Source organism: Camellia sinensis, chromosome 4, assembly GCF_055761805.1.
Source record: "Camellia sinensis isolate YWXY chromosome 4, ASM5576180v1, whole genome shotgun sequence".
NCBI classification, from domain to species: domain Eukaryota; kingdom Viridiplantae; phylum Streptophyta; class Magnoliopsida; order Ericales; family Theaceae; genus Camellia; species Camellia sinensis.
Genome location: NC_138964.1, coordinates 51166882 through 51189075, shown reverse-complemented (window position 1 = coordinate 51189075; position 22194 = coordinate 51166882). Strand labels below are relative to the sequence as shown.

The 22194-nt window shown below is 38.3% G+C and overlaps 1 protein-coding gene across 8 annotated transcripts in view; it reads left to right on the top strand.

The window, feature by feature from the left end:
- LOC145824629 (uncharacterized) overlaps positions 1 to 22194 on the top strand; it is a 43638-nt gene that overhangs the window by 12038 nt on the left and 9406 nt on the right. For 3 of the 8 annotated variants that reach the window (XM_082924859.1, XM_082924855.1, XM_082924856.1), the window contains exon 3: positions 10531 to 10585. The exons of the other annotated variants lie outside the window; for them this stretch is intronic. The gene's annotated coding sequence lies outside the window, so the exon portion shown is untranslated. The remainder of the gene's footprint in view (positions 1 to 10530; positions 10586 to 22194) is intronic. 8 annotated transcript variants of the gene reach the window in all.

Below are 22194 nucleotides of genomic sequence, written 5' to 3'. Positions count from 1 at the left end.
TCTGCAGTTTTTGGACTGTTTTTCACATTGAATTTTTGGGCTGAAATTTGTGGTTTAATTTAACACCCCAATTTTTATACCCAAATGATAATACGATAACCATGGTTCTTTAAAGTAAAATTGAAAAATAAATCCCCACACTTGCATGACATGATACAAATAGTCTTCAGGCGATAATACATTCACTTCAAATCAAAATAACATAAACAAATAGATACCCCCAAGGGTTTACAAGTTTTCAAGGCTTAGGCTTGGTTGCACAAAATGGTTATTTAAACCCACACAAATACAGCTCTTGGCTTACAAACAGAGTTACAACAAAATGAGAGTCTTGTACTCTTAACACATATTTCCTCGCCTTTTAACAATTTATTTCAAGAGCGGTAAATACGACTCTAGTAATTCCTAGGTAGGTGTCTGCAAGTAGACTATACAAGTATACTACCAAATTGTCATTTTTATTGGTATTAACCGGAAGGCTCGACACCTATTTGCGCGGGTTTTCGGTCTTTCACCCCGGACTCTCAAGCCAACTTATTCAATATCATCTGCACCACCTATCAAGACTTACCAACGTATTTATCCCAAAACAATTCCATGAAAACTTGTTTTTCAGCATTTTTTTCTCAATGTAAGTTTTCAAATCAACTTTCAAAGTTTAATGTAATCAAATGTATTGATATGCCAATTTCACAAGATGAATATAAATACTTTTATTCCGATTCATCATCCAAGGAATAACACAATTTCCTCTTTTCTAGTATCCTCAACAATTAGCCATTTCAAGACTATTTCAACGTTTTGAACAATAATTTTCAAAATGAACAACAATTCTCATATTCCATGAAATTCATCATTTATATAAATATAAATAAGAAATTTTCCAAACATCCATTTATCTTGACACATAAAATAAATATAATAATATCATTCATGGATTTTCAATTTCTTTTAAAAATCCTCAATTTCTAAGTTTTCTCACCAAAACTATACGACTCAAATCTTTTGAAAGAATACTTTCCAAAATCTTTTCTTCAATCAACGAAGATCGAAACCCATAAGATCATTTTAAAAGAATAAGAGAGAAACCCACTTTCAAAATTGCTCAACTTCTTGAATCAACAATCAATTTTCAAAGCTATTGAAGGATGATTTCGAAAATCATCTAGATCTTGCAAAAATATATATATAACTCTAAGAAAATCCCTACATCAAGTATTGAAGAAAAATTGAGATGAAACCCCAAAATCAACGATGCCTAAACTCGATCTCCACCGCACACAACGAAGCCCTCAAGATGATAACTAACTTTGATGAAGAACTTGGGTCTAAATCCCAATGGATTTGGAGAAATCAAAGAGAGAAGATGACTTCTAGAGAGAGAAGCTCTAGATCTGAAATTCTGGAGAGTTTTAGAGAGAGAACTGAAAAAGTGATATGAAATATCAGATTCACGAACTGATATAACATGGTCCGCTCGAGCGTGGAAAGCCCCGCTTGAGCGTCGAACACAGCCTCCCGCTTGAGCACCGAAAGCTCCGTTTGAGCGTCGAATACACTTTCCCAGTACTTTTGTAGACGGGTCAAACTTTTGGAACCAAATATTTTCCACTTGAGCGCATAAACAGCCGCTCGAGCGGACAAGCAATTTCGAATACATTTTGCATTTTTGCTTCGGGGGCGCTGCCCCTCGTTCCTGCCCTGGTGCTGCCCCGGACCCGCCAAGGGGTGCTACCCCCTGGACCCCCTTGAGGTGACCGGGTAGCTCGATCTCTAACCTACTCAGCGAAGTGGCAAAACATGAAACAATTAACTTCTGATACAACTCTGCAAGGCACAATTTGGGTTGGATTCGCATCTAAAGGTTTGGAGACATTATTTGTTCCAAACACATTGCTACAACCCGATAACCAAAGTAAGGGGAATACAGGGAAACTAAGATACGTAACACTTTTCAAAACTATATCAACCCGAGCCCGGAACACCACACAGAGACGGGTCAAAACCGGGATCGCTACATTTAAGGCCATTAAAGGTTGAGGGGTTAATACCCCTTCTTTGAACCTTGCTTCTCAAGCCTTTGCCCTTATGTTTCCCACCTTTCTATTATCTTTTTTTGAGCTTTTTACTGCTGATTTTTAGAGGTTTTTCAGAGGCAAAAATCTTGTTTTGAAGTCCCAAAAGTAGAGGGATTAGCCTCCCCTCCTTGTGCTTGTGTGCTAGTTTTAATTCCTCAACATGTTAGCTAGTTGTTGTAGTTATTTTTGTCTTAATTTCAGCACTTTTTTGGACTGTTTTAGGACTATTTTTACGAGTTAGCTTCATTCATACTTTGTATAGTATGCTTGTAGTGTAATGGTACTCATAGGCTTGGTAGTTTAAGCCTTAACCACCAACCTATTTGAGTTGATAGCCTTTATTTCAAGCATTCCATACTTGTGATAACCCCTAAGCATCTCTGCAACCTCCCCCATTTCTTGGTTTTTCCTTTGCTTTGAGAGTGGTTTCAAACCAATTGTGTGTTTAAGCTTGAGATTGAGGTTGTTGTGCTTAATGGTTTAATCTCTTCAGAGGTTCATTACCAACGGCATGACATCTCTCTCATGCCTAAAACAACACTTGGTTTGGTACTTCTCTCCATTAGTAGACTTAAAGCTCATTATTGGATTCAATTGATTAAGGAATGGAAATGTAATTGAAATGAAGTAATAAAATTGGAATAAAATGGAACAAGATAATAAAATCAACTTGGGTTCAATCGGACGTTAATTGAAATCATTGAGTCTTGAGTCATTTCATACTTATTAGTGATGTAAACGGTTCAAGAGTCGATGTCAACCACTTCCCTTGATCAATATCATGATAGAGAGGAGGTTAATGAGTCTTTAAATTGTGCATTTATTGAATTGTGTCCTTTGATTCATGAGTCATCACGCAATGAAATTGCGTCGATTGATGACTCGCGAATCAAGCCTACCTCTCCTTTGACCTGTTTGATGATAAGGAGAGGTATGGTGGACAAACATCCCTTGAGAATACTCTGGTTGGTGCTCTGTTTGTCCTCTGTTGTTGCAGGAAAGAACCAACATTAGTGGCCGGCAGACCACTTTTACTGGACGACAACCCACTATTAGTGGCCTGCTGGCCACTTTTTCCAAGCAGGCAGTGCCCTTTTTCCAGCACAGCAGAGCAGAACAGAAGCTAAGGTAGAAAACAATGCAATTTTCCAACTGTGCAACAGAGGCATTCCGGTAGCAAACTGGAGAGCATTATCAGGTGGAAATCCACATCCATGCATGAGCCATCCCTCGATTCTCGGGATCCGTGAAGTGATGTTGTAATTGTACTTAAAGTAGCAAGTTTGTAATTAATTAGTTAGAATAGCTAGTTAGTTATGTGTTATATTTATTTAATTAGCTAGAATAATTAGTTAAATTTTTTGTTGTAATAATTAGTTAATTAGCTAGTGTAGTTAATTTACTTCATTTGGCTTGTAATAGTTAGTTAATTCGTATTAATTAGCTAGGTTATTTATTCGGACCCTCTTGTGCGAGGGCTAAACTTGTAATAATGTGTCTTCCAACCCCACATCTTTCTCCTTTGTATTTACTTACTTATGATAGATAGCTTAGTGCATCATGTTTCATTTAGCATATTCTATGATTTGCATCCACTTGTCTTGCATGCATCAAGGCTCGGTTCATCATTCTAACAAAGTATTGTAGTTTGCATACTTCGTTGAATACGTGTTTAAAGCGCATGCTTTTAAATTGATTCACATGCGTTAATTGCATTATTGCATGTGTTGCATTAGTCATGTTGCATTAGTTAGGGGCATGCATATTTCTAACTCTTTTGCTTGTTTTGGCTCGCCTCGGAGTATTAGGTGAGCATTTTTTGCTTTAGCATATTGCATGAGTGTGATTGTTGCCATGTTTTTGCATGCTTGCCATGAAAACAAGGTGTGATCAGCTTGAACCCATATTTAAGCATAGCTTGAGCAAACCTTTCAAACCAAGCTCTAGGGGACTGCTTTAGTCCGTAAAGTGACTTTCGGAGCCTGCATACTTTACCTTTGGACTTAGCATTCGCAGAACCAGGGGGAATATCCATCTACACCTTTCTGCTAGGTTTTCATGAAGAAAGGCATTCTTTACATCAAATTGATGAAGCGGCCAATTCGAATTTGCAGCAAGAGAGAGTAAGATTCTCACAGAGTTCATCTTAGCAACTGGTGCAAATTTCTCCTAGTAATCTACCCCGTAAGTTTGAGTGAAGCCCTTAGCAACCAATCTTGCTTTATACCTTTCTATGGAACTATCTGCTTTGTGTTTTACCGTGTACACCCACTTACACTCAACTGGATTTTTGCCTCTAGGTAACTCCACTAACTCCCAAGTGCCACTCTTGCTGAGAGCTCTCATCTCTTTCATCATGGCATGTTTCCATTCAAGAATAGAGAGATCATCTTGAAAATTAGTTGGTAGACTCACAGAAGACACTTTAGATAGAAAGGCTTTATATGAGGAAGACAGATTAGAATAAGAGACGTGATTAGTAATAGGATGCTGAGTACATGACCCAAGCCCCCTTCCTAGAATTTGAATTACCTGGACCCTTAGGAGATCAGGGTGACTCTGGACACTAATCTGGAGAAGTTGGCAGTAGAGGAGGGAGAGTGGGCTCTTGCATCCAGGTGACTTGCTGTCTGTTCTTGTCCCTAATATAAACTTGGCCTGCTTCCTTTTCCTTAACAACTGCTGGCTCATCATCCTCTATCTGTTCAACCACGGGTGGAAGTGGAATAGAAATAGGAATGTCTTCACACCAAGGCTCCCCCTGAAGAGAGGACTGTGATATCGGGGAGGTCGGAAAGTAAGGTTGAGACTTAAAGAAAGTGACATCCATGGAGACAAATCATTTGCGAGTGGGAGGATGATAACACTTATAATCCTTTTGGGTGGCAGAATAATCCAGAAAAACACACTTAAGAGACCGAGGATCCAATTTACCACGAGTGAGGGAATGATTATGGACAAAGCAAACACAACCAAAGGTCTTAGGAGAAATGGAGAACTCGTAAGAGGTAGACCTAAACAAAACGTGAAGAGGTGTTTGTTTTTGAAGGACTTGGGTAGGAAGACAATTAATCAAATAAGCGGCAGTGAGAACCGTTGCCCCCCAATAGGATCGAGGAACTCGCATCTCAAACGATAGACAACGGGCGACATCAAGGAGATGGCAATTTTCGCGTTCTGCAACACCATTTTGTTAAGGGGTATTAGTGTAGGAAGTCTGGTAAATAGTGCCATGAGTGGCGAAGTAAGTGGCAAGACCAGAGTCAATATATTCCCTCCATTATCAGAATGTAGAATTTGGACAACCGTCCCAAACTAAGTACAAACCATTTTATGGAAGTTTTGAAGCACATAAAACTCTTCACTTTTATCTTTCATCAAATAGACCCAAGTAGCCCTGGAACAATCATTTATGAAAGTAACAAACCGTTTGTGACCGGTTAAAGACACAAAACGGAAGGGACCCCATACATCAGAATGAATCAAAGAAAATGAAACTGAACTTTTATTAATAGAATGAGCAAAAGAGGCTCTGTATTGTTTTCCAAATTGACAAGACTCATATTGAAAATCTGACACATTATTTTTCTTAAAAACAGAAGGAAATAAATGCTTAAGTAATAAAAAGGAGGGGTGTCCTAAGCGACGGTGCCACAGTCAAATGTCTTCCTTGGTGGATGATAACTGAATAGATGAATGAGCCAGCTTGGCTGTCTGATCCAAAATGTAGAGAGCATGATTCTCTCTGCCACTGCCAATCCTCTTCCTCGTGATAAGGTCTTGAAGAAGATAATGATTAGGAAAAAACGTCATGCTACAATTTAAGTCACGGGTAATACGACTCAAAGATAAAAGATTAACACCGAAATTGGGAACATGGAGGACAAAAGACAAAGGGAAGAGGTGGCATGAATTAAACCTTTCCATGACACAGACGAAATGGAACCATTAGCAATACGCACTTTTTCCTGACCTGAGGAGGGATTATACTCTGAAAATAAATTAGAGGAGCCACACATATGGTTGGAAGCACCAGAATTAATAATCCATGGTATAGTATGAGATAGCAATGCACATGGGGAGAAAGCCAAGTTACTTGAATTGGCAAAGGAAGAAGAGGGTGCGCCTGTAGCAGAAGTGGAGGCTCGACGGTCTAGCAAGTGGCGATGAGCAATCTCAAAATCTGAAGCAGATAATCCCGAAACATCAACAGTGGAGGAGACAACTGGAGATGAAGATGGTGGCTCAACAGTGTCTGAAAGATGAGCTCGTGCATTGGTCCCTCAACCTCTAGGACCAGACCGACCTCCTCGAGTACCAGGACGGTCGCCTTGGCCACTAGAGGGAGTTCCATGTAGCTTCCAACAAGTCTTTCGTGTGTGGCGAGGTCGACGACAGTAGTCACAGTAAAGATTATCCTTTCTAGAGAAAGGATGAGAACCACGAGTCACACAGTCGCCATCGCTAGAGGGTGCAGAAACCAAGGCCGAGTGTTCAGTAGGAGCAGAAGGAAGCATCGCAGAACGACGATTCTAAGAACTTGAAGACTCTGTGCTGAACCAGATCATACTCCACATTTAGGCTTTCTAAGAACTTGAAGATTCGCTCTTGCGCCACAAACATCCAGTAACCAGCAGAATCAGTGGGACAGGCAGGCTTGTAATCTTGAAGGTGATCAAGCTGCTTCCACCCATAGCTAAGGAGGGTAAAATGCTGGAGGATAGTCTGCTCACCTTGTTCTGACCTTTCCATGGAGCGCTGTAACTCGAAAGCCTATAAAAGTTCCCTTTCCTGGAGTAAGTAGTTGCTACGGCCTCCCAAATATCCTGGGCAGTGTCCATACACAAGTAGCCCTCTCTAATCTTTAGAATCATAGAATGGATCAACCAGTCCATAATCAGAGAATTGGTGATCTCCCACTGGTCATAATGAGGGTCGGTGATACTGGGTGCCTGAATCCGCCTATCAACATATTCCATCTTCCCCTTGCTCTTGAAGAAAATAGTCAGACTCTGTGGCCACGCTAGGTTATTCTGACCATTGAATAGAAGGTGGTGATTCTAAGGCCAGTGTGGAGGTTACCAGTCATAGTGAAAGGGATAACAAAACTCTCACCCTGAGATGGTTAAGAGGTAGTAGATTCACTGGTCAAATCCGCCATAGATACTCTACTAACTATTCCTCAAACACGGTGCCAATCACAAACCCGGAAGATGAGAGTGGAGTAACAAGCACAACAGTAACTATAAAAGCATAAAGAATGAAGAATTCAATGTGGTTTTGTTTCTATACTGTTTTTACATCACCAGGGATTTTTTTTTATTTTTTATTTTACTGTATTTTATTTATTTATGAAGAAAGAAACAGAGAAGTGTATTTATTTACGAAGACAGAAACAGAGAAGTCAGAGGCTGATCTCAGGGACCTCCAGGACTGCCGACAAACCTATACGAAGGAAGAGAAGGTGCTGACAGACCTAGAGAAAGGAAGAGAAGGCTTCGGCTGCCCTGGATGGGGGCCAATTGACCTTCTACAGCCCTAGGTGAGAGCCGACAAACCAAGAGGGACCTTCGGCTGGCCTGGGTAAGCGCCGACTGGCCTTTTGCTGCCCTGGGTGAGGGTCAACTGTCCTAACCAAGAGTTTGGGTGGCCTGGGCAGTCCTTCGGTGGAAGCAAGGTAATCTTTGGTTGGTCCAAAGTTTCTCCTTGGGTGGCTCTGATACCATGTAGGTTTAGAGAAGAGAAAGAGTTCGGAAATGAGTTAGACTTCATTCCCTTTTATATATTGATAATATTGAGTAATTACAGGAGTACCATAAGGCATAATATATGAGCCAGCCCATTACACCAATCAAGAGAATAAATAAGAATAAAATACAATCATTTATTTCCTATTCGAACATTTCCCATGTAAGTCTAGTACATTGGATAAAATTTTCAAAGTGAAATTTTAGAAAATTCCCGACTGATTGGTGTTTAATAAATTGGCAGAGCAAAATTTTATGCTCTACAATTTCAGTTTTGTGTTGGTTTTGAGTGTTAAGACCCTAACTTGGGATAAAGTTTGTTGGATCTAATTTAATGTATAATTAGGGCATATTTGCCTCATGAATGAGAATTTAATACAAGATCCATAACTCAGAAACTATTTTTGAGACCCATTTATTTGTTAATCACTTAGAAAATGAAAGAAGGAAACTTGTCCTTTTTCCCAAGCTTGTTTGCTGGCAGCACACAGCCCCCACATAGACTTCCTCTTCCAGCAACATGATTGATTACTTTACAATAACTTAAAAGGAATAGTAAATTATTTAGAAGCTGTTTTTGTCCCATCTCAACAGTTGGTTGGCTGACAAGGCCATGTGATTTCGGATTGCATAAGCTGAAGCAATTCTACTTTAGGCTTTGGTTTATCTGTCATCATTTTTATTTCTTTCACACCCTTAATGCTATTGATTTCAATGGTTTGCTTATATTTTCTCAAAAACCAAATGGATGGTAATGAGAATTGTTTTGTTACATGTGTATGTGAATTTGTTTGAGCTGTCAGTAGTATCAGTTTGGGTGTAAAGTCAAGTTCAAAATCTAAACTTCTTCCTTTTTGTTCAGTTTCTCAGTCACCAAAAACAGCCCTCTTTCAATAATCTAAAAGTAAATAAAACGATCAACTTTTTAAGTAAATGGTTTCTTATTTGTGCATCTGGGTTTGCAAAAGGAGAAAAACCTCACCATATCTCCATATAACATTGATAACATCAAAACAAAAATAGACAAAAAAACATTGCCACACCACAAATCCTTCCCATTCAAAACCCAAAAACTCAACTATTCTTTGCTGCATATATGTCAAAGTAGAGACTAGTTTATAAGGGGGTGTTTGGGAAGTTGGCTATTTTAGTAGGCTATTTTAGTTTTTGGCTATTTTAGTAGGTTTAAATAGTTGTGTTCGGGAAAATGGTTGATTTTTGGTGTAGTTGGATGTAATATTTGTGAGAGAAAATGTGAAATGATTATTGGTTTGATGTAACATTTTGTCTTATTGACTATTTTAGCCTATTTTGTCTTTTAGTGTTATTTTAGCCCGAAAAGGCAAAAAAGCCTATTGCCAAACACCTCCTAAATACCAAACATAGCTTCATTTCTTTTATGATGCACAATAGCAATCCATATTCTTTATCACATTGGTTATATAGTTGTTAAATTGGGATTCGAATCGTGAATTAAAATGGTCTCATACCGAGTCGTGAATTGAATCAAATCCTAAATCGTAAAGATTCGGTCACTTTTTCTAAATAACTTAAAATATATTGACACACTTGAATGTGAAGTATATCTTATGAATATGAAATATCTAGATTTAAATCAATGAAAATATTATTTTGAATGATGATCATGTAATTTAATAGGTAAGAAGTTGACAAAGATTCTTATATAAGATCACCATCTTACCTTTTTCCGTTTTTAGATATTTCTTATCAATCATTCTTAATATAAACTAAAGACAGAATCTCAATTTCTAAAGTAATAATAATTTGACAAAGATATTAATATTTAGATAATAAGCATATGTATTTTTTCAAGTAACAATGACCAAATAATAAGAAAACATTATTTAGGATCTTTTATTTTAAAGTCTGACATATTTTAAAATGTATAATTGACCCCACTCGTGTAATATTCAGCTATATTTAATTCAATAAAATAGCAATAGATAATTTATGGTGTAAGTTACTTTCATCTTAAACATCTTTAAAAGATATATTATGATTTTTTAAAGGAAAAAAATGAAAAGAAAGGTTAAAAACATGTTGGGTATGATTGAATTTGATTAGATCCTATTGAAAACTCTATGATCACTAAAATAACAAAAAATCATGTATATATTGGTTATTTTGGTGCTAAATTAGAAGTTGTATTATGTTATTTTCAATAAAAGTTAGAGAAAGAAAGAGTCAAAAATATGTCAGACATGGTAGTTTTAAGAATTGCATGAATTGTAAAAAGTGTATTGAATTGTGAATCGATTGTGAATCTTGCGATTCACTAGAGATTTACTTCCGAAATAGATTCATCCATACATTCGTATTGATCTTGCAAAAATTGCGAATCGAATCATGAATCGAATCGCGAATCATAAGATGCTGATAACAAATTATAAGTACTCATCATAGCTTCACTTCTTTTTGTTTAATAAATAGATAGTTTTTTGGTTGACTTGATTGATTGTATTTTTGTCACTCCCAAGTTTATAGAGAGAATTAGTGCCCTTGATTGCTTGAGCAAATCATGATGTCATTGTTTTATATGAAGTTGAATTTATCAATTGGCAAGTGTCGTGTAAGCAAGCAAACCAACTTTTCTTCTTACTCAATTTAAACTTTTCTTCATTATTATTTATATGCTTTTATTGATTAAATGTTTGACACTTAGCAAATTAGTACACGTGAATCAGGTAGTCTATGGGTAGTGAAGAGGAGTTGTTGCACACGACACAGGCTGACGCGCAGGTATATCTCTTTCACGTTGATATATATATACATGTAGACAGCCACACACACGATGAGGTTAGGGGTGAGCCTACTGAAAACCCATAATGGTGTTAGAGGTTTAGGGTGAGCCTACTGAAAACTCAGATATGTTATATTTGTTGTATGGGTTACTGGTAGAGGTTGCGGTTGAACCTATTGAAAACTCAGGTATATTGTTTCATCAACATTATTGTATCAATGCTTTATGATATTGGTTTAAAAGAACTTTAACAAAAGGCCTGCCTAATAGGTTTAACTAAAATTCGTTCAAAATGGATAAATCTTGGATTCTCAAAGATAGAAGATCAAAAGACTATGATTCATGCGAATGATCTTTAATCCATACGATGTCCATGTAGTGTATGTGGGAACTTGAGAAGCCAACTTGTTTAAGAGATTAGAAATCATCTATTTGTTAATGGCATTGATCAAAGTTACTTCAAATGGATATGGCATGGAGAAGAAGGAGCCACTAGTGGGGCAGCAACATTTGCACAAGATGTTTTTGATCAACAATTTAACTGTCTCTCTTAGGCGATGTACATGAAACAATAGAAATGGTTCAAGATGCATACAATCATTGTACAACTGATCTTGAAGAGCTTAAAAAATTCCTTGAAGATGCCGAAAAATCATTGTATCTTGGCTGCACAAAGTTTACGAAGTTATCTGCATTAGTCAAACTGTTTAACTTGAAAACTAGTAGTGGGTTGTCTCAGATGGGTTTTTAAGATATACTAACATTGTTGGGTGACATACTTCCAATCAATAATGAAAGACCAGTATCCATGTACGAGGCCGAAAAGACCTTTGCTGCATTGGGAATGGGATACGAGAAAATATATGCATGTCCCTATGATTGCATACTCTATAGAAAGGAGTACAAAGATGCAAATTCTTGTCCGACATGTAAAACATCAAGATGGAAGTTAGAGAAGAATTCAACTGAAACAAGAAAGGGTGTGCCAGCACAAGCTTTATGGTACTTCTTGCCTATCGTGAGATTTCGAAGGATGTTCCAATCAACACAAATACCAAAGGACTTGACGTGGCATACTCACCAAAGAGATTTTGATGGCAAACTAAATCATCCAATAGAATCTCCATCATAGAAGTTAGTAGATAACAAGTGGCCAGATTTTGCTACAGGGCCAAGGAACCTTCGACTAGCTACTTTTGCAGATGGAATAAATCCACGTGGGTTCTTGAGCAATAGGTATAGTTGTTGGCCAGTCATAATGGTTACCTACAATCTTCCACCATGGTCGTGTATGAAGAGAAAATAATATTATCATTGTTAATATGAGGTCCACAATGACTTGGTAAATGATATTGATGTTTTCTTGGCACCATTGATCTATGAAGCATAGACACGGCAAAATGGAAGCCGTGGCAGTGTCGGATACGGGGACACGCCGGGGACACGGGGACACGTCGGGGACACGTACGGGACACGGCATCTGGCGTGTCCCCTTAATTTAATTTATTTTTTTGCAGGCGACACGCGTGTCCGAATCTGGACACGCCATGGACACGGCGAGAAGAGTAACTGAAAGGGGGAAAACGAGAACAAACCTGGTCGGCGACGATCCAGAGCCCTTCGACTTCGATCGACGATCCAGAGCCCCATTCTACTTCGACGATCCAGCCCCTTCGATCCAGCCCCTTCGCCTTCGCAGAGCTCTCTCTCTGTCTCGCCTTTGCCTTCGCAGAGCTCTCTCTCTCTCTCTCGCCTTCTCTCTCTCCTTCTCTCTCTCCCTCGCTTCTGATCCTGATCGCGATCGCGATCGCGATCGTCTCCCTCTCTCTCGCTTCTGATCGCGATCGGCTCCTTGCTTCTGTCTCCCTCTCTCTCGATTCTCTCCCGTCTGGCTTCATGTATTGATATTATAACTATTATAATTATTATATATTCATATATAATATATATAACTAATACCTATTATTATTTTATTATATAATAACTATATATAATATATATAACTAATATATAATAACTATATATTATATAACTAATAACTATTATTATTTTATTATATATTATATAATAGTTATTATATAACATAAATATACTCATTAGATAATGGATAATACATATTATAAGATAATATATACTTATACATATTAATAAATAAAAAAATAAATACATGTATGTAAAATAAAATAATTAATTACAACACATTATTTAAAAATATAATAAATAAATAAAATAATTAATATGTATTCAAATAAAAATATTTATAAAAAAATTTAAAAATTTGCCGTGTCCCCTGCCGTGTCCGTGTCCCCATTTTTTAGAAATTCCCGTGTCCCGTGTCCGTGTCCGTGTCCGTATGCGTGTCCGTGTCCGTGTCCGTGCTTCATAGCCATTGATTGATGATTTGAAGATGTTATGGGATGTAGGTGTTGAAGCTTATGATGCTTACCGACAACAACACATTAGGTTGAAGGTTGTATTATTATAGACAATAAGTGACTTTCCAGCATATGGCAATTTTAGTGGTTGTTTTGTGAAGGGATATTATGTGTGTCCAATTTGCAGTGATGGAACGTATTCCCATATATTGAAATGCGTTAAAGCAGATCACATATGCAAGCCACATAAAATTTCTTCCATGCTACCATCCACATTGAAAGCAAAAGAAGGCTTTTAATGATGAGTAGGATTTTGGATTGCCTCCATTATCATTAAGTGGAGAGGAGATACTCGAGAAAGTTGAAGGGATTATCCTAATGGGGAAAGAAGAATAAAAAATCATTGGATGTTGGCACTACAAATTGTTGGAAGAAGAAGTCGATATTCTTTGATCTTACATATTGGAAATGTTCGACATAACTTGGATCTTATGCACATTGAGAAGAATGTGTGTGTCGGCATCATTAGCACATTGCTTCATATTCTAGGAAAAATGAAGGATGGAATTAATTCTGGCTTAGATCTTGTGGACATGGGTTTACATAAAGATCTGGCATCATAAATTGGAGAGAAGAGAACATACTTGCCTCTGACATGTTATACATTGTCTAAGGAGGGGAAAAGAAAGGTATGCATGTTGAATATAGAAATCAAAATCTTATGTTTGAATATGGAAATTAGAATAGGAATTATTTTGATAGAGGAATCTTACCTTGTGTATGTTGTTTCCTAAATTGTATCATGAATATATTATATATACATGGCCTCTAACTAGTTGAATGGTAAGCCAAATAATTCTTTTCATTCAATTTGGTATCAGAGCCTGGTTGGGCCTGGGATTGGTGTGACGTTGTTCCGGCTAGTGTATGTTGTGGTTGAGGAGAGTGTGTTGGAATGCGTCCCATATCGCCTGGAGTTGCCCCATTTGTGCTAGTTATAAGATTTCAGTTTCCCTTTCCTTAATACCTGGGTTTTAAGGAGAATGTGGGTTGGGCTTGCCAATTTTTTGGTGTCAGAGCCTCCCTAGCCGTCTCTGTCTCTGTCTTAACCACCTATCACTACCGACTGCCTTTTTTTTTTTTTTTGTCCCCCTTCTCTCTAGCCCTAACAGCCCTTTCTCCCACTGACAACCTCAACCTAGCCTTCGCAGCCCCTCTCCTTCCTTGTCTTCACCTCGGTAGGCCTTCTTTAGGTGGTCCGTGGCTATTCTTTTCCTCTTCTTGGAGTGATTGGACTGATGTATTAAGCTCCTTTGTCTGTCCTTTTATTCTTTTGGGCTACTGAGTTTATGCGGTAGCATCTATTTAGGTAAGCCGTTGAGGTTTTTTTTTGGCTTCTTATTTTTTCTTGGATTGTTTTGCTATGTTGGTGTGTTTTTCAACCCCTCTTCTTCCACCATGACTGATCCATTCTTTACTGATATATACCCAACTAGCCTTAGGGATGGCAATTTGAACTTGGCCCGAGGGAGACCCGACCCCCCGACCCCGATTAGAACGAGTTTTTCCCGAAAATTACCCCCACAAGGCTGGGGATGGTATTAAAAATTGAATCCCCGATGATTTTCGGGTCGGGGACGGTGATAGGTGCCCCGGCCCCAGTCCGACCGCCCTGAACAGTCCCATATATATATTTGTGTTTAGGCCTTATTATATTATATATAATATCTCTCTCTCTCTTCTCCCTCTACTCTCTGTTAGAGATGAATGAGCACCTTCCAGATCTAAGCCGCGACGGAGAAGTCTAGAGATAGATCGGCAACGGAGAGCTCCTTCCAGATCTGAGCTGCCATGAACATTTCTGAGCACCACCGTCAGCCGCTGATCGCACCACCATCACTGACACCACCACCACTCTCTCTTTCTCTCTCACACCTCCGTTTGCTACCTCGTCTCCAGATCTACTGCCATTGTTCTCTCACTGGTCGCCCTCTAGCCCTCTCTCACACTGTTCTTTTGATTTAAGTTAATATATATATATATATATATACACTGGTTTTCAAGATCTTGATGAGGATATAGATATACATTTTGTTGTTGTTGATGATGATGATCATTGATGATGATTTTGTAGACTGTAGTTGTTGTTGATGTTGATGATGATGAGATAGCTGTTGTTTTGCTCTTTTTTGTTTTTTTTTTTTTTTTGGTTTGGGAATTTTCGGGGTTGGGAAAACCCGATCCCTGTTAGGGAGTGGGGGCGGGGGTGGAGGCGGGGGCGGTGATATGTTCCCCATCGAGGATAGGGGCTAGGGCCGGGGCCGGGGCCGGGGGAATTTTCACCATGGGGGATCGGGGATGGGGATTGTGATCCCCGGCCCCTCATGCCTCACCTCGTCCTGTTGCCACTCCTACCTAGCCTGTTCCAATTAGTTTTGATTTTTCTCTTTCTCATCACACTCTTGGTTCTCGAGGTTCTACTGGTCTAGTTATTTGTCATCATTGTGGTTTTTCTGGCCATGTTAAGGCTCGTTGCTTCAAACTTCATCTTGAGTTGAGGCAACGTTCCTTTCGCCCTCGTGGTGTGGCACCCCTTGCACTGCGGCTCTAGTGGATTCCGTTAATTGTGCTCCTAGGTCTCCTCATCTCCCTAATTTACTGGAGTTACAGATTCAAATTGGTTAGCTTCAGGCTCAGCTTAGATTTCTTACTACCAGTTCTCCTGGCCCATCATCTACCACTGTTGCCATCCTTGCAACAGGTATTTCTACTACTTTTCATGTTCGGTTTGCTAGTCCCTCATGGGTTCTGAATTCTGGGGCTAATGATTATATGACGAGTGAGTTTTTCTTTCTTTCTTCGTCAGTCCCTACTACTATTGCCCAATCTGTCTTGCTGATGGTTCGTTATCCTCTGTTCGTCATAAGGGTGTAGTGTCTTTATCCCCTACCATTACTTTATCATCCGTTTTATATGTTTCAAATTTTGTGTATAATCTCTTATCTGTTAGTCGTCTTGCCAAACAATTTAATTGTGCTATCATCTTCTACCCTCCTCTTGCCTTTTACAAGGGCTGAGTTCGAAGAGGATTTTTGGGAAGGGCTATGAGCGTGATAGGCTGTACTACTTTGGGGATCCATCGGATGAGCCTTCCTCTTCTTCCTTAGCTAGTTTTCAGGCCTCTGTTTTGCCTGCTTCCATGTTTTATGTTTTTAATATTCAAACTTTAGAATTATGGTACGCTCGTATGGGTCATGTTAATTTTCAGTATTTATGTCAACTTTTTCCTTCATTTGATAAAGCTTGCAAAGATTCCAAGTTTCATTGTGTGGTTTGTGAGTGCTCCTAGTGTTTTTGATTTTATACATTTTGATGTCTAGGACCTTTCCCCTGTCACTGCTTTTTCTGGTCATAGATATTATGTGACTTTTATTGATGATCACACCAGGTGCACTTGGGTTTATCTAATTTGTCGTAAGTCTGACGTCTACCTCTTTTTGTCCAATTTTTATAGATGGTTAAAACTCAGTTTCATGCAGTTGTTAGGACTATCCATTCTGATAATGGTGGGGAATATATTTCTAATGCATTTCGTTCCCATCTTAATTAAACCGATATTCTTCAACAACTTATTTGTCTTCGGAGCCCGGGACAAAATGGTGTTACTGAACGCAAAAACCGTCATATTATGTCAAGGTTCTTAAATTGGGATCCCAAGTAGGATCGTTGGGAGGGACTAATGGATCGGATCGTAGAATCGGATCAAGAATTGGAAGATCCTATTTTTAATGCAAAATAAAATGAAAAATTATCGATAATGATAAACTTTGTTACATGATTTTAGAAGGATTAAAGAAAATTGATAAATTTGATATAATATATATTCTATGTTAACATAAATTAGAGAAGACATTTGAAAAATGAGTTTATAGTCAAATTTTTTATATAGATATACACATATATATAAGAAATAAATAGTAAAAAAAAAAAAATTGGTAGGATTGGGATCAAAGTAGAATTGGGATCGTATGCGATTCTACATCATTTTATGACTAGGATCTTAGTGACTTTAAGATCCTAGTGTGATTTGGAACTTTTGGCCCAACTGAGATCGTAGAATCGTGAGATCCTATGATCCGGATTGCGATTCTGCTAACCATGTATTATGTTTGTTGTCTGGTGTCTTCTTCGAGATATGGGTGTTCCCAAGTCTTATTGGCATATAGCTGTCCTTATTGCTGTTTACCTCATTAATAGGACCTCTAGTCATGTGTTGCATGGACTCACTCCGTTTCATAGCCTTATGCCCACCACCACTCTGTTTCCACTCGTACCTTGTGTCTTTGGGTGTACTCGTTTTGTTCAAAATCGGAGTCCCACTCGCACAAAGTTAGATGACAAATCTATTCGTTGTATCTTCTTAGGGTACTCTTCCATGTCCAAAGGGTATAGGTGTTATGACCCTGTGTCTCGTCACTTTCACTACATTTTGGATGTTACGTTTTGTGAGGATCTTCCTTTCTTTAGTACTGACCCATCTTTGCAGGCTCGTCCTCTTGTTACTTCCACTGTTTACCGGGTGACCATTTTAGATGAGGTTGAGAATGAGGCTGTCCCCTTTCCTCCTTTTCCACCTTTGCCTCCTCCTTCATTGCAAGTATACTCTCGTTAACCACGCACTTAGCCCCCTTTGCCGCCTCTCCGATCTCTAGGTCAGGTAACTCTTCTCCTTTAGCTTTTCCCCCACCTCCTCGTCATAACCCACATCGGGATCGACATCCTCCAATTCGTTTGAGTTATTTGAGTAGTACTTATCATCCTATTTTCCAATATCTTTCCTATGACAAGGTTTCCCGTTCTTACCATTCTTTTCTTGGCAAGCTTGAGTCGGAGTCCATTCCTCGTTCTGTATTTGAGGCCTTTCAGAATCCCAAATGGGTAGCGGCTATGCAGACTGAGACGGCAGCCTTAGAACAGAATCACACTTAGGATCTTGTACCTTTACCTCCTAAGGAAAGCATAGTTGGTTGCAAATGGGTGTTCACTATAAAGTACCTCGCTGATGGCTCAGTTGACCGTTACAAAGCCCGCTTGGTGGCCAAAGGTTTCACACAGATTCCTGACAAGGATTTTGGTGCCACTTTTGCCCCGGTCGCCAAGCTTACTTCTGTACGTCTCCTTATCTCCCTTACAACATCTCATTCTTGGCCTCTTGATCAGTTTGGTGTCAAGAATGCATTTCTCCATGGAGATCTTGTGGCAATTTATATGGCTCCTCCACCCGCTTTCGGGTTAAGGGGGAGTATTCGAGAAAAGTGTGCCGGTTATGCAAATCCTTGTATGGTCTGAAACAGTTTCCACGAGCATGGTTTGGTCGCTTCAGTTCTGTTATTATATCTATGGGCTTTGTTTAGTGCCACTCTGATCACACTTGTTTAATTCGCCGGAATTCTACAGGTTAGTGTATAGTCTTGTTAGTTTATGTGGATGATATTATTCTTACAGGTGATAACTCTGTCGGCATTGGTCAAGTAAAGAAGGACTTGGGCTAACCTTTTGATATTAAGGATTTGGGATGTCTCAAATATTTTTTGGAAATTGAGATGGCTTGCTCAAGGGAGGAGATCTTATCTCAAAGAAAGTACACCCTTGACTTGCTTTAGGATACTTGTATGTTAGGATGTATGTTAGGATGTATGTTAGGGTGTAAACTTGCTTTTACTCCTATGGATCCTAATGTCAAACTCATATTAGAGTCTGGTGAGTTGCTGGATGACCCAGGCATGTATCAACGTCTGGTTGGACGCCTCATTTATTTGACCAACACTAGACCTGATTTGATATTTGCAGTTAGTGTTGTGAGTCAGTTCATGCATGCACCTCGTAAAGAGCACCTTGATGTGGTTCATCATATTTTGAAGTATTTAAAAACTTCTCTTGGCTTGGGATTGTTCTTTACTGCTGGTCTCCAATCTGAGCTCTCCTGTTTCACCGATGCAGACTACATATGATCTAGGACTAATCGACATTGTACTTTTGGCTTCTGTACTTTCTATGGTGATCATCTTATCTCATGGAAAAGTAAGAAGCAAGCGGTGGTTTCTAGGTCTTCTGCAGAGGCTGAGTATTGGGCTATGACACATAGGACATGTGAGATTCTTTGGATTCACTCGATTCTGCAAAGTTAAATTTTGAGGAGATTGTTACTTCCTCTTTATTTTGTGATAGCAAATCTACCATTATATTATCTTTTGATTCTGTACTTCTTGAGTGTACCAAGCATATTGAGGTTAACATACATTTCATTCGAGAAAAGGTTCGGATTGGCATTGTGTGTCCATTTGTTGTCACTTCTCAGCAGTTGGCAGATATGTTCACAAAATCTGTGGGACCAACTTTGCACCAGTCTTCCATTGACAAGCTGCATTTGTTGAATATTTCCACGCTAGCTTGAGGGGGAGTGTTGAATATAGAAATCGAAATATTATGTTTGAATATGAAAATTAGAATAGGTATTATTTTGATTATAGGAATCTTTGTGTATATTGTTTCTTAAATTGTATCATGAATATATTATATGTACATGGTCTCCACCTCGTTGATTGGTAAGCCAAATAATTCTTTTCATTCTTTTATGCGCACAATTGTTCGTACTCAAGGTTCTAGAAGGATACTCTTCAAATTTTATTACTCATGTATCAACGCAAGGTTTGAAACTTTATGGTTTGAAGTCGCATGATTGTCATAGATTGATGCAACAATTGTTACCTATGGCAATACGATCCGTGTTGCCTAAGCATGTGAGATATACCATTACGAGATTATGTTTCTTTTTCAATGCTATTTGAAGCAAAGTGGTGGATGTGCCAAAATTAGATGAAATTCATGAAGATCTTGTGATCACATTATGTGTATTTGAAAATTCTTTCCACCATCATTTTTTGATATCATGGTTCATTTGACAGTGCATCTTGTTAGAGAAGTCAAACTTTGTGGACTGATTCACTTTAGACGGATGTACCAATTTGAGAGGTTCATGAATGTGTTAAAAGGGTATGTTTGTAATCGTAATTTTCCAGAAGGTTGCATTGCTGAAAGTTATATTGTAGAAGAAGCTGTTGAGTTTTGTACAGAGTACTTATTTGGAGTGGATACAATTGGGATTCCTCCTACTAGGAACATGACAGTTGATAATTATACAAAAATTGGAAGGGCTTTACAAGGTTGTCATGTGCACATCATTATGTGCTTGAAAACACAAGGTGTTGTTCAACCTTACATTGAGTAAGAACTAATCTCCATTTTTGTGACAATTTTATTGTCTCACAATAGTTGTGATGTATTTGCTAACTGATCATATTTTACTTATCTATAATTTGATGATAGGGAGAATATGGCTTTTTTGAAGCAAGAATATCCTTATCAATCAAAAAGTTAGAAATGGTTACAAATTCAACACATTAACACATTTATTTATTGGCTATGTGAAAAGGTATTGAGACAATTAAATGTGTATTTTTTACTTCTTGTATATCATTAATAAACTTATAGCTAAGAGTTTAGCCACATAACAGGTTTCAGATGAATTAAATGCCTAGAATAATATCTCAAATACCTTGAAGTGGATAGCACAAGGACCTCGTTTTGATGTTACAAAATGTTCTAGCTATATCATAAATAGTTGTCATTACCAAATTAAATCAAACCAAACCAAGGCTTAAGTCTCATCAAATGGGGTCGGCTACATGAATCTTTGTTCTCCACGCGGCTCTATCAAAGGCCATTTCGTTAGTCAAATTAAGTAGATCCATATCTCTATTTACAACGCTAGCCAACGTTAATCTAGGCCTACCCGTTCTCCTATCTACCGTCACTGCATCGCATCTCTTCAATACTACTTTTGTTAGTCTCCGTTGAATATGACCAAATCATCTCAATCGATTGTCTCTCAATTTATCTTCTACCGGTGCTACTCCTAATTATTCCCGTAGATACTCATTTTTAATTCTGTCTTGTCTAGTCTTGCCACACATCCACCTTAGCATCCTCATCTTAGCCACATTCATCTTATCTACATGTTGTTTCTTGGTTACCTAACACTTCGTCCAATACAACATCGCTGGTCTAATAACTGTTCTATAAAACTTACTTTTTAGTCTAGTGGGTATTCGTTTATCGCACAGTACCCCAGACGCACTTCTCTACTTACTCTATCCTGCTTTAATCCTATGGGCTTGGGACCGGCGGAGTTGTTAACAACCCCGGCAGAGTTATTATAAATAGTTGTCGTTATTGCAACAAAAACTACGATGGAGTTAGTTTAGTGGTGACGACAATGCAAGTTTCAATCTACAAAGATAAGAATCCCGTGTTTGCAGAAATGAGTTTTTATGGGGTTATTGTTGAGATATGATAGCTTGATTATCATATGTTCAAGATTCTTGTATTCAAGTGTGATTGGTTGACGACAAGAAGGGAATTAAAGTGGATGAACTTGGTTTTACATTAGTTGAGCTTGGAAGGATAGGCCACAAATCGGATTATTTCATTTTGGCTTTCCAAGCGAAACAAGTTTTTTTTATGTAGAAGATCAACTTGATCCGAGATGGTCAATTGTGCTGGAACCTCCTCAAAGACAATATCCTTGTGATAGGGATGATGAGCTCAATGATTGTTCTATAGAGCATCATGGATTAATAAATGTATTGCCAGAAGTTGATCATTTGATGAAGTTGATGAGTCTATGTCATCTTACATGCGAGGAGATTGTAAGGGAACTTGGGTTGATAATACATGATATATTTTTCTATTTTTTGCGTTGGATGTTGTAAGAATTCTGAAGAAGTTCTATATATTAGATTGAATTCATTAAACAAAGAATACATCACTTATATAGAACTCTAATCCTAAGCCTAAAAGAATACATACTAATATAGAACTCTAATTCCTAAGCCTAAAAGAATACATCACTGATATAGAACTCTAATTCTTAAGCCTAAAAGGAAAAAGGAGAAACCTAATATAGGCAATTCCTAAGCCTAAAATCTTAGACCAAAAAGGGAAACACAATATATATTCTCACACTCCCGCTCAAACTCAAGGTGTTTTAGCAGAAAACACGGAAAGTTTGCTAAGAAGAAACTAAAACCGAGCGGTAGTGTAAGTCTTGGTGAAGAAGTCCGCAAGTTGCAAAGCTGAAGGAATGAAAGGAAGCGAGATAGAGCTAAGACTGC